Source organism: Myxine glutinosa, chromosome 2 (genome assembly GCF_964187855.1).
Source record: "Myxine glutinosa chromosome 2, kmMyxGlut1.1, whole genome shotgun sequence".
NCBI lineage: Eukaryota > Metazoa > Chordata > Myxini > Myxiniformes > Myxinidae > Myxine > Myxine glutinosa.
The window spans coordinates 260,984,100-260,998,074 of NC_136262.1; positions in this window are offsets into that span (position 1 = coordinate 260,984,100).

Here is a 13,975-nt window from a genome sequence, read left to right on the forward strand (position 1 = left end):
CATTGTAAGGAGCTGAGGACACAGCAATCAGGGATTGTGGACCTTTGCCAGGATTTTTTTCCAGTGATTTTAAGATTGTTGTGTTGACACAATTATGGTGTCTATACCATGTGATTAATGACATGATTGTGATTTTACAAAATTTTACAAAATTGTACAGGTGAAGTTTCACCTGTGATGGAATTTTCCTGTAATTCGTATCAACGAATGTAGAGAAAATCAAAATTGTTCTGTGCAGACAGACAAACATACGGGTTTAAATGTAATATCCTCTTTTTTGATGGAGATAATAGGATGTGTGGGAAGCATATTTTTGCTTCTTGGAGGGCCCCCAAGAAGCGACATTGTGGTTCCTACTCGTAAAATGAGGAATCAGGCTGCATTGAGCTAAATGGTGTTCTATTGGATTTTATTAGGATTTTTTTTTTGCTGATGTTTTTGTTTTGGTGGCTTTGGAACAACACACTATTGTTCTTTTGATAGAGCTTTTGATTTTCCATTCTCTTCCAGGTTCCTCTGTAAGAATTGATAGGAAAATGGATTAGAGTGGATATCAGAAGATTGGGAAAATAACTGATTTTTTTTAGAATTTTTTTTTGATAGAGGAAGATGATTCATGTTGATTTGATTTTTGATTTGATTTTTGATTTGATTTTTGATTTGATTTTTGATTTGATTTTTTATTTCATTCGAAGATAGTTTGATTACAAAATGTGATAAAATCCACATTGTGAAATCAATGTGGAATTAGAATATTTATATTAATGTGAAGATACTTTCAAAAATGAGCAAGGTGGTAAGTTGAGGAAAGTGAAGGAAAGGTCCAAATATATATATATATATATATATATATATGTATGTATATATATATATATATATATATATGTGCTTAATATCGGCGTGCCATTTTGACAGGGAACACAATTACCTGACCTCCGCAAAAGTGTTTTGGCTTTGGTGACAAGGGACCGATACGTGGTTCCCCACCTATCGGTGGTCATTTACCTGCCCGATCAGTTTGGGGATCGGTTGGTGAAACGGTGGTACAAAAAGGAGGTGTTCCTGGACTCAGCTGCCATCATCAATTGAAAGATGGAGAGACTCTTCCTGGAATCACCAGTGAAGAACGACTGTCATACCAACCTCAGAAGACGCAACACACAGGTTACGGTGTATAAGGTGGAATAATCCCAGCAGATTTTATGGATAGTACACACAGCGGTTTGCCTAACACATTCCTATAGGTGAAATGGGAAATAGAGCCTTTCAGGGTAGAAAAGTTGAACCAGATATTCCACGAAAAGGTACTTGTACATATTATATGTACAACCATTATGGTGTAGAGGCCATTAGGGAGGTTGAGAATTGTTTTTTTTGGACAAAGGGACATGCCAAGGAGTTTCCAAGAGATTTTTTTTTTTTTTTTTTTTGGTATACAGAGTCGAGGCTCGTGAAAGAGCTAACATTTATCAAACAAACAAATCAAACAAACAAGTAAGTAAACAAAGTATATAAAAATGGGAGCGGTCGACACGATGGGGAGAGAAGGGGAGGAAGCACACAAACACAACATTTGAGGGCAGGGACATCGGGAGATGTGTGGGAGGCAGAGGGCCTGGGGGGAGGCAGGATAGGTATAAAACGCAAGGACACCAAGGACTTCCAGGAAAGAAGACAAAAGTCACCTCAAAAAGGTGGATTTGGGGTGAAATTAGCGGGGGTAGAAAAGATCAAGGTTTTGGATTGGGGAAGATAAGAGATGGTGGTGAACAGCCGTTTTAAAGACCTGGAGGGAGGAGTGGGATTGAAGAGAGTGAGGGAGTTTGTTCCAGAGGCGGGAGAAAAGAGGAATGAAGGAGTGAAGGTGAGCAGAGAGTCTTGATTTTGGCAGTTTAACCATAAGAGGGTTGCAGGCAGATCTTGTGCGACCTGCAGGAATATTTGGGGGACAGAGCCCAGAGAGAGCTGGGGGAGCAAGGCCGGAGAGGAGTCGGTAGAAGACGGAAAGACCACCAACCCGCCTGCGGTGAGTAAGTGAAAGGCCCTCGGAGTTAGCGTCATCGCGGGAGAGATGGTACATTTGAGCGAAGTTGATTGGATAGATTAGGACAAGAACTGAAAGCTAGGAAAAGACAGAACCTAACTGTAGACTGGCTGGCATTCCATCATCGGGATGTTGAATCCAGGAAATGGGAACAGCAAGAAAGGATAACGGATCTAGAACTTAAACTAAAAAGGATACAGGATACACTGAAGGAGATAAATGCACAACTGCCCTCGAATGTAGGAATAAAAGTGACAGTTGTCCCACCTGATTCCCATTTGTCTCTCCAAAAAGAACAGTACAGAGAATTTTCTTATGATCCAAGGGAAAATCAGAGACCTAATCGACAAGGAAGTAACAGGATAGGTAGCCCTGGAAGAATAGGCAATGACAAGGACAGGTGTTTTAATTGTGGAAATATGGGACACTGGAGACGTCGTTGTCCATATTCAAATAGGAAGACTAGTTCATCTATCTATAATTCCAGTAATCTCTGTGTGTATGTTTGTATGTTTGTATGTTTGTATGTTTGTATGTTTGTCTGTGACCGCTGTTTCTCGACAACCACGGGTCCGATATACTTGAAACTTGCCAGGTATATTGCTGGGGACCTGAGGATGTGCCTTTTCAAGGTTTCATATTAATCGGACAAGTAGTTACCGAGCTATGGCGATTTCTTTACCAAACTCCGCAAGCCGTTCGCTTTGGACCAAACCATTTCATGTAAATAGAGGGGGGGGATTGTCACCGTACTCGCAAGCCGTTCGCTTTGGACCAAACCATTTCATGTAAATAGAGGGGGGGGGGATTGTCACCGTACTCGCAAGCCGTTCGCTTTGGACCAAACCATTTCATGTAAATAGAGGGGGGGGATTGTCACCGTACTCGCAAGCCGTTCGCTTTGGACCAAACCATTTCATGTAAATAGAGGGGGGGGGATATAATTTTAGATATATATATATAGTACGGGCATGCCCTAGTAGGGAAAAAACCAAGATCAAGGGTACCAGTGTTTCCCGGTACCTCAGACAACGATTAGGCCTTCATTGCTGCAGATCCCAAATGACGATTGGCCTCAACAGATTAGATCACTAGACCAACATGAGTAACTGTCGATGCTTCTTGTGTCTGAAAAGTTTTCGGAGCAAGAATGATTCATTTTTTGCTTATTTGCAAAATAATAATTAATTGATCAAACGCCGAAATTGGACACCTTTTGGAACATAGAATTAAAAGATCCAGGATTAGAGTTCATTCTGGAAGCCTCATATTTGCCAATTATAAATGTGGTTTTAGGGAGCATTTTGGGCAAATTTTTTTGAATTTACAGAGTTTGGAACAATTGCTTTGCAAATTTTTTTTGGGAACCAAGTGACAAGAGTTACATGATGATCAGGTGGGAATTTCGGACTAATTGTTTTGCATGATTGATAGGTCAGTGGTCGACTGACATGTAAACGGGTGTGTTGTCAAATTTGGATAAGTTATTGTGGGAAACAAAGCGTGGATATTGTAGGGGTTTTCTAAGAATAAAATTTTTTTCTTTGTCTGTTTGTGTATCTGCGTTTCTAAAAATTGAAGGACAAATTTTATGAAATTCACACCCATCTTGATCTGCAAATAATGGTTCCAACGCAAACAAATATACATAATGAATGAGTTTGTTTATTTTTTTTCGCTCTTTTAAAAGATTGCTGAAACCGACAGTGTGCCTGTCTTGAAATAGATAGTTTGATGTGGATGGGATCAAATATACAGAAAATCCATAAAATAAAAAATGTGATTTCATTAGGATGATTATCTCTTTTGTCAAGGCAGATGGAATACAAAGATTTGATGTGCTGAGTTACAAGCAGCCATTAATTAATAGTAAGAAATTGTGAGTAACCTTGGGATTCCATTTTTGATAGAACTTATATGAGGATAAAGCTATTTATGGATATGAGCTTTAAAAAAAAAAATGTGGGAGTACAAAATTAGCCAAATTTGTAATGTTAACTAGCATTTAACCAGCATTGTAAAACTAGCATTTTGACCAAATTGGTCAAAATTAGCCAAATTTGTAAGAGATCTTACATGGATTTATCAGAATACTCTGTTCACGGATTTTTGATATACATATATATAAACTTGAATTTTATCAGCATATAAATTGTGCTGTATGTATGGATGTGTATTAGGCGTAGATGATGTGGGAAAAAAGATTAGTAAAGAAAATCTTGCTGAAATTGATACCGAAAAATGTAACACCAGATTTTAACGAATATTGATTTTCATAAAACAATGAATCTATAAATGAATGTGATAGGGATAATATCCTCAATTTGTATTAATTAATGAATTGTGGGTAAAGGAATTAACTTACCGCAGTGGATTGTTAACAGCAGCCTGAAATGTCCTGAGAGTGTGCATCCATATAATTAGAAATCCCAGATTTTAAAAATTTGGTAGAGGTCTTATGTGGAAAAATATTTGCTTGGTAGATAAAAAAGGTACTGCATGTTGGCAGCGACTTCTGCGGCCATTCAGGCCAAACAAATTGGGAGAAACTGTAATTGAATACGTAATTTACAGATGAGTATTTGGAAAGTAAAAAGGGAATTTATTGATTTGGGAGACATTTTTTGAAGGTTTATTAAAGTGTTACAATATGACAGTTGGCAAGGAAAACTATTGGATGAAAATTAGATCTGTTTATAAAATGAATTTGTTGACCCTTTGAAGTTAATTCTTCAAATTGTTGTTTAACTAGCATTTTGAATTCAAATTGGAAATAGTTTCGTAGAGGCTTGGTTAAAACCTTTGGTTACAGTGTGTTGGAACAAATTGCTAAATCATAGGATGTTGATGAGAATAGAAACAAATATGAACACCGAGATAAAAAGATTGAATCAAGTAATGTTGCAAATGAGTACAGTAGAGTTAAAGATGATGCCATAACGAAAATGTTATGAATTGTGTCAGTTTTACAAAATCAGTGAACTCATATCACCACAAGCTACACACCATGAAAATTAAAGTGATGAAGGCACATACTAGTAAACATTATAGCATTAATTACTCATTACAAAAAAAAAAAAAAAAAAAGGGGGAGGGGAGGAACTATGATAATGGATGCATTATGCGTAGTTTGCTTGTTTGCAAAATTTGATGGGAATTAGATATTCCTGTTTGTGATTTTAATCATATGTACTCATTATTAATGCATTTATTTTCTTTGAGTAGTGTTAAAAAAAATTGCATGAGTTTAATTTTTTAACTATATTAACCTGAAAGCAATTGTAAATGTTATTCTAAGTTTAGTAGCCGGCGTCAGGAAGTGGCGTCAGGAAGGGCATCCGGCCATAAAAAAAACATTGCCTCAAAAAGAGAACCATGACAATTACAACTACATGTGGGCAGGGTACAGCCCGAAGTGGAGATCGGTTTCTGAGGTTTGGGACATGGAATGCAGGGACAATGACCGGGAGATCAGGAGAAGTGGTGGAAGTATTGGTCAGAAGAAGAGTGGACATATGTTGTGTGCAAGAGACGAGATGGAAGGGAAGTGGTGTGAGAATGGTGAAGGGTAGGCAGGGACATAAATACAAGTTTGTGTGGCAAGGGTGCCTGGAGGGCGTGAATGGTGTTGGTGTCCTGTTTTCTGAGGAGTTTGTAGACAGTGTGGTGAGTGTGACTAGAGTGAGTGATAGGTTGATGATGGTGAAAATGATGATTGGAAAGCTCTTGGTGAACGTCATCTCGGGATATGCTCCGCAGGTTGGCCGGAGCGATGAAGAGAAGGACAAGTTCTGGTGTGCGATAGAGAAGCTGATGGAAAACGTGAAAGATGAGGAAGTTGTTGTGGTAGGAGGAGACCTAAATGGACATGTGGGAAGGAGTATGGATAGTTTTGACGGAGTTCATGGGGGTTACGGATATGGTGTGAGAAATGGAGAAGGTGAAAGGATTTTGGAGTTTGCTGATGGAGCTGATTTGTTGATTTGTAATACTCAGTTCCAGAAAGAGGATAATAAGTTTGTTACATACACGTCAGGTGGGTCGACGACAACCGTTGACTACCTGATGGTGCGTAGGCGAGATAGGGGGCACCTCCGAGACACAAAGGTGATCCCGGGGGAGGAGGCTGTTTCACAGCACCACTTGGTTGTCTGCGACGTAAGGGTGAAAGGTGCGAGGAGAGCTCGGCGGGTGAAGTACCAACCGAGAATGAAGGTGTGGAGGTTGAAAGAGGTGACAGTAAGGGAGGCATTAAAAGAGAGGCTGAGTAGGGTCGAGGATGATGTGGTTGAGCTTGAAAGTGGTTGGATGTCAATGAAAGCTAGTCTGTTGGGAGCCGTTGGTGAGGTATGTGGATGGACAAAAGGACCACCGAGGCACTCGGAAACATGGTGGTGGGATGATGAAGTTGGAAAGAGGATTGACGAGAAGAGGAAGAAGTTCAAGGAGTGGCAGAAGGCGAAGGGTACGGGAGCAGAAACAGTAGAGCATGAAAGTTATAAGGCAGCCAGGAAGGCTGCAAAGAAAGAGGTAGCAAAGGCGCAGGAGGCATGTAGGAAAATGTTTGGAGAACGCTTGGATTCGGAAGAGGGTCAGAAAGCAGTATTCAGGATTGCAAAGCAGATAGCGAAAGAGAGGTGTGATGTGATGGGGGTGAGCTGCTTGAAGGATGAAGTCGGACAAATCGTTGTCGACCCAGATGGAATTAAAGGAAGATGGAAAAGATATATGGAAATGCTGTTGAATACAGAGAATGAATGGGATGACAACATAGAGAGTAACCCAGTTTTCGGACCGGCAGAGAAGATAACTGAGAAGGAAGTTGAGGAAGCGATAAAAGCAATGAAGGGTAGAAAAGCGGGAGGGCCGACGGGAGTTGTGGGAGATATGTTGAAGGCAGCAGGAAGTTGGGGTGTGAAGAGAATGACAGAGATCTGTAATCTGGTGGTGAAAGAAGGCCGCATTCCAGTGGATTGGGAACTGAGTACCCTCGTCCCTCTATACAAGGGGAAAGGTGACCCTCTGGAGTGTGGCTCGTACCGAGCGATAAAGCTATTGGAGCATGGAATGAAGGTATTGGAAAGGGTGTTGGAGAGGAGGATAAGGAATAAAGTGAAGATCGACGAAATGCAGTTTGGATTTATGCCAGGAAGAGGAACGACAGACGCGCTTTTCATTGTGAGGCAGTTGCAGGAGAAGTACATGGAGAAGAGGAAGAAGTTGTTTCTTGGGTTTGTTGATCTGGAGAAAGCATTCGATCGGGTTCCACGCAAAGTATTGACATGGGCATTGAGGAAGTTAGGAGTGGAGGAATGGTTGATCAGAGTAGTGATGGCAATGTACAAAAGAGCGCGCACAGCTGTAAGGACGAAGGATGGGAACAGTGGTGAGTTTGAGGTGAAGGTGGGAGTGCATCAGGGGTCGGTACTAAGTCCACTACTATTTGTAGCTGTGATGGAGGTGCTGGCTCAGAACGTAAAGGAGGGTTTACCGTGGGAGTTGTTGTATGCAGATGATCTGGTGTTGATTGCGGAAAGTATGGATGGACTGAAGGAAAAGATGAACACGTGGAAGGAATGTATGGAGACAAAAGGTCTGAAGGTGAATATCGGAAAGACGAAGGTGATGGCAAGTGGTAAAGCATGTGGTGAGGTGGAAATAACTGGGAAGTGGCCCTGTGCTGTGTGTAGGAAGGGTGTCGGAGTGAACTCCATTCAGTGTACAATGTGCGCTGAGTGGGTTCATCAAAAATGTAGTGGTCTGAGAGGGTCATTAACCAGTGTGGCAGCTACATTCAAATGTAAGGTGTGCACAGAGGGAGCTGCAGATGGAGGAAATGTTGAGTTGGATCTTGGAGACGGCATGAAGCTGGAAGGTGTGAAAACATTTTGCTACCTCGGAGACATGCTGAATGGAGAAGGTGGATCAGACTCGGCAACGGTTGCTCGAGTGAGATGTGCATGGAAGAAGTTTCGGGAATTGAGTGGCGTGCTGATGATGAGGGGAGTGTCATTGAAGCTGAAGGGAAAGGTGTATGCTGCATGTGTGAGAAGTGTTATGATTTATGGGAGCGAGACATGGGTAATGAACGTAGAGCAGCAACGAAGGTTGGAAAGGGTGGAAATGCGAATGGTTCGACGGATGTGCGGAGTATCGTTGAGAGAGAGGAAGACAAATGATGAATTGCGAAAGATGGTGGGAATAGAGCCTGTGATTGATGCTGTGAAGAGGAACAGGTTGAGATGGTTTGGTCATGTGTTGAGGAAGGATGAAAGTGACTGGTTGAGAAGAGTGATGGAAATGAATGTAGAAGGAAGTAGAAGACGGGGAAGACCGAGAAAGACTTGGCTAAAGATGGTGGAAGAAGAAATGTGGGCAAGGGGGTTAACAAGGAGAGATGCAGAAAATATGGCAAAATGGAGAAGATTGTCATGGGGACCGCAAGGCTAACCCCCGCTCTAGCAGGGAAAATGGCCTTTAAAATGAATGTTGTTGTTGTTGTTGTAGTCTAAGTTTAGTTGTATAAAATACATACCTGATTTGGATATTATCCGTGTGAAGCATATAAATGAATATAACTTTTTGAATGTTTTGAGGAAAACAACAAATTGTCAAATGTGAAGCTGTTATAATATATACATGATTATGGTAATTTCATGTCAAGATGTACCCTATCTGATTCAGTGTGTGTGGAAAGCAGATATAGATGTAGCTCGGTGAAGAATAAGACCAGATTACATCTCAAATGGAGTGATAACGGCATTGGGAAGAAGTTCGAGAAAGAAAATTTGTGGCTAAAAATGAAGTTAATCTTGGCATTGTGGGAGATTTCTATGATTATTAGAGTCGGTGGGTTATGCAAATGGTTAAATTGTACGTCAATGTAAAACTTTGTTCTTAAAGCATGTAACAATATGGGAAAAACGAGCCTGGACCCATTGTTAAAAGATAGAATGTGTTATACTGTGCAGTTTGGCAAAGCCTTGGAACCGAAGTGATAAGGCAACATTTGTAAATAGTTTCCTTGACCCATAAATGGAGAACACCAGGCTCGAGTGTTTACTTAAGCCAAAGGAGGCATTAGTCAGGGAGTGGAATTGAGCAGGTCAGAGAAGGTTGACATAAGCAGGGATAAGTGACCTATGACGGGAATTGATTGTTGTATGTAAGTTGTAAAAAAAAAGCCTTGAGTGACTGATAATGAAGAACAGATGGGTTGCTGGTGCCAGAAAGACAGGGCCGCTGAGTCCTGTGTTGATCTATGAATTCTAATCACACTACATCAAAGGAGCGAAGGTCTATTTAAGCACCATGCTCCGAGAGCAGAGCTGACTGGTCATCAGAGGAAGCAGGATGAGAGGGGAGAAGATTTCTTCAACCAAGAGATGCATCATATATCTTTGTTATATTTTCTGTAACGAGTTTCCCTCTAAACTTCGGAATAAACGTTGGCTCGGATAGACGTACCAAGCTCCTTGAATCTGAGTTTTGTCTTAAGTTATTACCTTCAGGGTTCAGTAAAAAGTTCCCTGAGAGCACACACCTTCCTTCTCAAAGAATGATGAAGACATTCTCCTTTGCAAGATTGGAGATGGATGCTTACCTTCACCAAGGAAAATTTATGTGACCATTTGCCTGGATCACACTGCAACGTATGGAAGAAAGGCGATCACTTGCTTTTGTTCGAATGCCTCGAACATTCATCACGTCAGCAATTGCGGGACGACGACATCTTACCTGCAACTTCTACTGGATGCGGTGACGTGTGTCATTGCTCCACCAACTTCCGGGGAACCAGCGTGGAGCCGTAAGTGGATGGCTGTGCTTCCTCCTCTACAACGGCTTTGCACGATTCTGCTGGTTGCTCCTGGTATGGACCATGAACAACTTGAACACCATGGTCCTAACATCGTTGTGGATGCATCTGGCATCTCTGTTCCACATCTTGCTGGTCAACCAACATCACATCAACACTTGCTGCCCACTCATGATGAGTGAGCAGGCAAGTCAACTACAACTGGACGAAGGCCTTGTTTAAGAACTACTATGGCTCACAGAAAGAGTGGCAAGGATGCTACATGTAGAGCAGGGTCATTTTATGACTCCACCCAGCTATATAGTGTAGGTGCTATGAAGACATCAGAAGTAAATGTTTCATACTTGAATTTCAAACACAAGTGATCAGCCTTTTCTTTTCAAATAGAAAGTCAACATTTGTTCTGAAGCAAAATGTATTTTCGAAGAATAATTGCCAAATGTTGCAGATGCTTTATTATTTTGGAAAGAAATGTTTTATGATCAGATTCTTTCAGGATGACGGTGTATGCCATAGGTATTGAAAATTGGGTTACCAAATTTGTGGTTTGAGTATTTTGTAGGTAGTTGTTTAAATTAATTGTTTTCATTTAACAAAAGAGAAAAATTGAGGAATTATAGAAGTTTTCTATATTTGTTAGGGTCGGCGAGTTCTGCAGGTAGTCAAATTCAAACTTGTTCCTGACCCATGTGGATTATAAAATATAGAATGCATATTTATAATACAACTTATAAATATTAGTTAAATTGTACTTCAATGTGAATTTTGTTCTTAAAGCATGTAAGGAAATGTGCAAAGGACCTCGACCAAGCAGTCAACCATCTGTGAAATGACCCAGTGACCTCCAAGGATGTGAACGCAGAGTTGGAATGTATCCCTCCATTAGTGGGACTTGGGGAGGGATCTTATCAGTTCTTTGTGTCCTCCGTAATGATAAACATATGGAGATTGGTGCCGCAAAGGCTGGCTTTAAGTGACTTCGAAATTCCAGTGGAGCGAGATCAAAGCAGCCGAGATCTATTTAACAGGACCCTCCGAGGCTACGAGAGAGAATTTTCCCCATGGAACGACGCGTCATATTTTTGTCTGCAAAGTGTAACTGTATTTTTGTGTAAAATACTCTCTGCAAGATTAGTAATAAATCTCGATTTAAACTGAGTGAGTCTCGTGAAGTCTGATTGAGTTTTGCAAAGAAAGGTGTCCAAAAGATGCCACAACAGCATCAACGGGTATGGCACAGAGGTGGGGAAAGGTACAGCCACGTGAAAAAGTAAGTACACCCCTTGTAAAGTTTTGACTTTTTCAACATATTTCAACATACAGCTATTTGATCTTCATTTCAACAATATTGATAGATAAAGGTGATATAATATAACAAATATGATGAAACATTTACATTTTGTAGTCCATTGTATAATTTAAATAAACATAAATGCAAATTTCGCATGTGGAAAAAGTAAGTACACCCCTCCATTTATCGCTACTTCAAATACCTAAAATTAGAATTAGGTGCACCAGCTCAGGTGCAAATGATTAGAACATCGTTAGAGAGGATCTTGGACGAACCTGTCTTACTTATACCTCAGACATTTAGTTTGGTTTGCTCTTTGTTGTTGAGGTGTGCGGCGTCACCATGCCTCAATCAAAAGAGCTCTCTGAGGCCTTCAGAAAGGAGGTTATAGATGCCTACGAATCTGGGAAGGGATTTAAAAAGATCTCCAAATAATTTGAAATCAATCATTCGACTGTCCGGAAGATCATCTACGAGTGGAGAAGATTCCAAACAACTGCCAACTTGTTCAGGCCAGGCCGCCCCAGCAAGTTCAGCCCGACAGCAGACCGCAAGATGCTGAAAGAAGTCTCTAATAACCCCAGAATGACATCACGGGACCTACAGGTAGCTCTTGCCACTGTTGATGTCAAAGTGCACGAGTCTACCATTAGAAAGAGGAAGCACAAATTTGATCTACATGGGAGGTGTGCCAGGAGGAAACCGTTGCTGTCCAGAAAGAACATCAGGTCAAGACGAAAGTTTGCCAAAGAACACATAGGCAAAGACCAGCACTTCTGGAACAATGTGCTCTGGACAGATGAGTCAGAGGTAGAGATATTTGGCCACAGTACCAGAAGACATGTTTGGCGAAAACCAAAGACAGCATTTGACCACAAGAACCTGATACCAACTATAAAGCATGGTGGTGGAAATATTATGGTTTGGGGCAGCTTTGCTGCATCAGGGCCTGGGCAGCTCACCATCATATAATCCACTATGAATTCTTCATTGTACCAGAGGATGCTTGAGGATAATGTGAGGCCATCTGTCGGAAAGTTGAAGCTCAACCGAAGGTGGACCTTGCAACATGACAATGACCATAAACATAGCAGTAAATCCACCAAGGAATGGCTGAAAATAAAGAAATGGAGGGTTCTGGAATGGCCAAATCAAAGCCCGGATCTAAATCCCATCGAGATGTTGTGGGGGGATTTGAAACGAGCTGTGCATGCAAGAAACCCCTCAAACACCGCACAGCTGAAAGAATTCTGCATTGAGGAGTGGGCAAATATTTCTCCCAGTCAATGTCAGAGACTGGTAGACAGTTACAAGAAACGCCTACTTGAGATTGTTTCTGCCAAAGGGGGCAATACCACCTATTAGAGCCAAGGGTGTACTTACTTTTTCCACATGCGAAATTTGCATTTATGTTTATTTAAATTATACAATGGACTACAAAATGTAAATGTTTCATGATATTTGTTATATTATATCACCTATATCTATCAATATTGTTGGAATGAAGATGAAATAGCTGTATGTTTAAATATGTTGAAAAAGTCAAAACTTTACATGCGGTGTACTTACTTTTTCACGTGACTGTATGCATCATGCTGTATTTGCCAAATCCATCGTTGGGGAGGACCCAGTGTGATGGTATGGGGCGGCATTTCAACCCGTTTCAGGACACCTCTGGTCGTCATCGAAGGCAATCTCACGAGTCAGCGTTATGCCAATGAAGTTTTGAGACCTCATCTGCTGCCATTTCTCCAGGCTCATCCTAACATCGCAGTTTTACAGCAGGACAATGCTCGACCCCATGGTGCTGGCCTGACCACCAACTTCCTCCAGGAACAGGGCGTTGAAGTGATGCCTTGGATGCCTTATTCCCCTGACATCAATCCAATTGAGCATTTATGGGATTGAAGGAGCGGTGCTCCCACGTCGATCGGAAGAATGGACGCGACAAAAAGCTGGAATTCGTCCGAGTTGCTTTATTCAAACAAAACAGCTCAGGTACTCTCCAAAAGCCCGTTTATCGGGCAGCAATATATATACACACTTTATCCCGGAGCGTTTGCCCGGGAACGGCGAGAGGGGGCGTGGCCGGGCATCCCGGACGCGGCCTGGCAAGTCGAGAGCGGGCGTGGCCGGGCGTGCCCGGGCATGCCCGGGCGTCCCGGCCGAGGCCTGGCAAGTTGAGCGCGGGCCTGCCCGGGCGTCCTGGACGAGCCCGGCATGGTAATTGCTCCGCGTCCTTGGTAGGTGCAAGGCGATTGTGAAAACCCAGCGGTAGCCGCTACACACGTCCCCCCAGAATCGACTTGCACCGGCAGGGTCAATTTGAGGGGGGTCCTGATGACCCAGCCGAAGCGACCCCTGGCGGGTCGTGGGGGGGGGGGGCGGTGTGGTGGTGGGCGGTCGAGTGGGGGGCACCGTGGACGGGGGGCGGCCTCACCGCGGCGGAAGGGCCAACCGTGGCGGTTGGTCGATGTCCACGTGCGCCGGCTTGAGGCGGTCCACCGCAATCCGGTTCGACCTGCCGCCGATGTCGATGACGAACGAACGACTTGTCGTCCCGTCGCAGGACCCGGAAGGGCCCGTCGTACGGCGGCCGGAGTGGCCCCCGATGTGCGTCATGACGCACAAAAACATACTCCGCTGTGCGAAGTGCTGGGGGGACATAGGACTGGGGGTCACCGTGGTGGGATGTTGGCACGGGGGCAAACCGTCGGGCGGCCTCCTGGAGGTCCGAGCGCTGGCGAGCTGCGGACCAGGGACTGGTAGCATCGGGCACGAACTCGCTCGGGACGCGTAGCGCCTGGCCGTAGACAAGCTCGGC